At 55.5% G+C, this 4,925-nt stretch overlaps 1 long non-coding RNA gene across 1 annotated transcript; it reads left to right on the top strand.

Moving 5' to 3' along the window:
- The first annotated feature begins 812 nt into the window (after positions 1 to 812).
- On the top strand, positions 813 to 3,849 carry LOC141423180 (uncharacterized). The gene is made up of 3 exons (XR_012447831.1): positions 813 to 1,134; positions 1,292 to 1,684; positions 3,430 to 3,849. It is a non-coding gene; the product is annotated as an uncharacterized lncRNA (long non-coding RNA).
- The last annotated feature ends 1,076 nt before the right edge of the window (positions 3,850 to 4,925 follow it).

Here is a 4,925-nt window from a genome sequence, read left to right as displayed (position 1 = left end):
GCAGACCCCCAGTGGCTACTCAGAGGGGCCTTCCCCTGCCCTCCCACCCCCCAGCCTCAGGACTGCCCTGTCCTCTCTGCAGCCTACTTTTTGCCACCTCCTGCTTCAGGCCTGGGCAGCACGCAGGGCAGTTCTCTGGCAGATGGGTCTGGAGCAGGGCAGAGGGGGCTGCCTACGGGGTGCAACATTTCTCTGTGGCCTGCTCCTATGTGCCCCTGCCCAAGCAAAGATGTGCTCAGCCTGACTGAAATCCCAAGAGCAAAGGTTAACCAAAATGGCCACGAGCTACTCAACAGACACTTGGGGACCCCACAGAGGCAGAATGCAGAGGTGAACTCTTCCACATCTCCCAGTGGCCCTCACTGGGTGGACCCCACTTCACAGTCACCTCATTCATGCAGCGTCTTTGTCCTTCACTCTCCACAGCCCCACTGGGGATCCCTGGGCTTTGGACTGCCTCCAAATAAACCGCCTGCACCCATGCCTGGACCCCCCGGCCTGCCTGCTGGTGAGGCCAAACTAAGCCAGGTTCAGTTTGGACAACAGGGCAGTTCTGAGCAAGGCAGCAGCACAGGGCCAGATGCCCAGGCTGTTTCTTCTTACTGCTGCCAGCAGGTTGAAGCCCCTGAGGGCAGGGCAGGGTGCTCTGTCTGCAGGGCAGGACACCAGAGTGAGGAGGGCTGGCCTCTGCTCAGGCAGATCACAGAAACAGCAGGAAGGGCTGACTCAGAGCTCAGATGGGTGGTGCAGGTGAGGGAGGAGAGAACAAAGGGACAGTCCGCCCTTTGTCCACTCAAGGCCCTCATCACAGGACTTGGTGACGTCCCAGTCAAAATGTTCTTGTTTCACCTTTTCTTTTTCAGAGCTGAACCTGCTGTCCCTTGTTTAAGCTGGAAGGAACCTCAGCTGCCATTCACCTCTGATTTAATCAGCACAAGAGCTGTGGAATGTTCTAGAACTCAGACTGGTAATGAAACCAGACACCTGCGGGTGAAGTGGCTCCTCTCTGCCAGAAGTGCTGCGGGAGCTCTGTAAGGGGTGCTCCCCCTGCCCTGAGTTGCAGGGTCCCCCGACCTGAGCCTCTTCCCTGCCCAGCAGAGCATGCTAGGAAAATCCCCCAGTGCCTGCATCTCTGTGAGTATCACCACTGGGGTTTCCTGGGGATTCACCTCAAGGAAGTCTGATGCAGTGAAATCTAAACCTAAGGGAGATGCAGCTCTTTGCTTTACATCGTGGTTTCCCAGAAGATTCCTTTAAATGTGACTGGCAAATTCTCTTTTTCATGCCACAGGTCACTTCTGTTTGGAGTCCAGCAGCATGTGGGACTGCAGAGCTGGGCTGGTCCCTGCCCCTAAGAAACTTTTTGTCCTGGGCGGGGGTTGATCATGAGGCCTGCAGACATTTGCTCCTTTGGTGCCTTGGGGCCCCAGCGATGGGCCAGTCCAATAAGGTTGGGTCATGTGGCACCCACTTTTCAAGCATACTGCAGTGTAGAGCAGGGCTCCTGCAGGCCACTGGACGTCACTGCCAGTCTGCAACTCCAGGGACTCGTCTGGCAGTGCAGAGCACCACAGACAGTCCTGAAGCAATGATAAGGTGCACAGACTTCCCAACACCGCCATCTGTGTGGTCAGGAACTAGACCCAGGCACTTCCCACTGCTTGGAAGGACAGTGGCAAGGCAGGTGAGTATTCCAGGGCTGCCTGACAAGTGGACACACCCTGGGAAGAATCTAAGGAAAGCCCTTCCTGTCTCTCACAGCTCCAGAGCTCCAGGCTTACCTTGGCTTGTGGCTTCATCATTCCAGTCTGCCTCTGTCTCCTTGCTCTGGCTCTCTCCCTGCTTTTCTCTCCCCTCTCTATTTATTTATTTATTTAAGGTACTGAGTTTGAACTCAGGGCCTTCACCTTGAGCCACTCCACCAGCCCTTTTTTGTGTTGTTTTTTTTTTTTCGAGATAGGGTCTCTCAAACTATTTGCCCAGGCTGGCTTCAAACCGTGATCCTCCTGATCTGTGCCTCCTGAGTAGCTAGGATTACAGGCGTGAGCCACCGGTGACCGGCTCCCTCCTGTCTCTTACAAGGACACTTGTCATTGGAATTGGGGTGCACCCTCATAACTCAGAGCAACCCTACCTCTAGTTCCTTAATCAGTCAACCGACTCTAGGACCCACATCTTCTTTGGGGAGAACACCGTTCAACCCACCACACACTTAACCTTGATGTCCCCTTTGTGTCAAGTCTCAGACCTGGGTTAGAGTAACCTCACCTCAGAGGTTCTGTGCAGATGAAATTAGCAGCCAGGCACAGAGCCCTGGGTGAGGCCTGGTAGGACCTCTCAAGGCGTAGTGTCCTGTGAATATGTGCTTTGTCCACCTTCTGGGCCAGCTCTCTGCTGGTGTTGGGCTCTGGTAAGTGATGAGGCCTCCTCCAGTTGGATCCTCAGCATGGTTGGAAGCCTACACCTGCCCTTCTGACCGCACACCTAAGCCCTTCTGCGGGAGGTGGCCCACAAGCACAGAGTGACCATTGCTGGGACAGCTGTGCTTGCTCTGGAGAGTCTGCTGGGTGCAGGCAGATCCACACACGTCCCAGGGGCTTGTCAAGGCATGGAGTCGGGGAGTCCCCACAGAGCAGAGGACTCAGCAGGACCTTGGCGGGGCTGTTCGTCACCTGAGTGTGGTCGAACGCTGACCCCTGTGAAGCACTGCTCGTTCACATCTAGCCTCTCACGTTCCTTGGCCTGACCCCAAAGGAAGAGTGGAAGTGTCCTCGGTCTCAGCCTGCCTTAGCCTGGATGCTTCCTCTGGGTGCACAGTAGGATTGCAGGTGGGAGATGCACACCAGGGCTCTTGAACAGACTGCAGAAGAGGAATAGAGGCCCTGAGCAGCGAGGATGCCGAACACAGCTTGGCCAGATGCCTATCAAGGGCAAGCAGTGGACTTGGGCTCTTTGTTGTTGCACCCTAACTGAGCCAATCCTGCAAGATACACCCCCACAACCCCCAGGGTGCTGGGAGTCATGCAGTAGGGGAGAGACCATTTCACTTCTGTAGGAGTGACCTGGGGCTGCAGAACAAGGCACCACAGAGCAGCGGCTTCAAGCACAAGTTCATCTTCTGCCAGTCCCTGAGGCTGGGAGTCTGAGATCAAGGTGTCGCGGGGCTGGTTCCTCCTGAGACCTTGCTCCTCGGTTTACTGACAGTGTCTTCTCCCATGTCACACGCTCATCCCTCCGTGTGTCTGAGACCTATCTCTCTGCTCATTAGGACTCAGTCATGTTGGATCTGGGCTCACCCTAAAAGCCTATTAATCACTTCTGAAAAGACCCCCAACTCCAAATAAGGTCACCTTCTGAGTTCCTGGGCAGACATCAGGAGATTTGGGTGGATTTAGGTAAAACAACTGCTAAACATTTTCTCTTCTGCAGGCTTGAAAATCTCATGTGTCTTCAGCAGAGGGAAAAAAATCAACATTTCTGCCTGAGGTGAGGGTCCACCAGTGATCTCACAGAGACAGCGTCCGCTCCTGTCAGCCTCTGCTTTGTCTGTAATGTGGACTCCAGCCAGTCCTGTGTCTGCTGTGGTTTGTCCCCGCAGTGGGTGCAGATGGATGTGTGTTGTGGCTCTAGGCCCTGGCAGGGAAGGGACTGCTGGTGTCAGGGCGGAAGGGTAGGTACCACCAGGCCAGCATCCTTTCTACCTCCAGCTTACCTGCTCTGATGACTACCTCGAGGGGCCAACAGGACTAGCAAGGACTGCCCAGGCCCATTTGCTGCCAGGGCAGAGCCAGTTCTCTGAACTTGTCTTCACATCAAATTAAAAATAAATGCAGCTCGTAGCTCCTACAAGCAAGCAGGTGCTCAGGCACCTGTCGTCCTCTTTCCACCCAGAGCAGCCTTCAAAAGAGCACAAACTCCCTTCAGGCCAGTGCTGGGTGGTCCCCAAATGCTGTGTCAGTCATCAGGCTGGGCCTACAGAGCCCCCAGACCCCACCACAGTGAGAGAAAGGGTCCTCACCAGCCAGCCCCCCAAAGTCCCCAGGCTCCTGTGTCAGGAAGTTGTATTTCACTGGACTTATTTTGAAAGCTGTTCGTTACACAACTGTTTTGAAAATAATCAATTCAAATGAGCCAGTGTGTCAACAGAGGACACTGTAGGGATGGGCCACATTGAGCCAGTGGTGACCAGCCTTGGCTGGAGCCCAGATGGGTAAAAGGGCATCCAGGAGGCACTGGAGCTCCGTAAGCCAGGCCTCTGCAGCAGCTCCGGGTGGAGGCTCCCAAGTCTCAGGCAGCCTGTCGGGGGGACCTTGGGATCCCCACTTCCTCTGCACAATGGCCAGTGTGTGGGGCAAGGCAGGAGGATATGCTGAATTTCCAGGTGCAAAATGACACATGAAACTGGGGACGGCTCTGCCACTGCTGTCTCCACTGAGACCCAGTCAGTCCCTCTCTCCCCTGTGCTCTGACTTCTCCCCTCCACTGTGGAAAATGACAGTGGCAAAGCCAGGCCCAGCCTGGGTGTGAAGTGACCTTTACAACACTGTCCCTGCTCCAGCCTGGCCGAGGCGGCACTCCAGAGCTCTCACCTCCCTCCCGGCTCCCCTCTCTTCAGGGCCTGTGACAGCTGGTGTGTACTCACGCCTCCTGCCCAGCTCTGGCTCCCCCTCCACAGCACTCTGATGAGCTCCTGCTGCCCTTTCTGTTTCATAGAGGAGGAAACGGAGGTTCAGAGAGGACCAGAAATTCGCCTCAGCTGAGGAAGGCAAAGCCAGAATTCGCACCCACGCCATCTCACTGAGTCCCAAATGCCGCCAACGGCTTCCGCACTGCCATCTGTCTTTCTGAGGCCCTCTGGCAGAGGGACCCAGCAGATGCTTGGGGATGTTCACTCTCAGACCTGCTCAGAAATGAAAACACCACTG

This window comes from Castor canadensis, chromosome 5, assembly GCF_047511655.1.
Source record: "Castor canadensis chromosome 5, mCasCan1.hap1v2, whole genome shotgun sequence".
NCBI lineage: Eukaryota > Metazoa > Chordata > Mammalia > Rodentia > Castoridae > Castor > Castor canadensis.
This window is presented reverse-complemented; position numbering and strand designations above follow the sequence as displayed.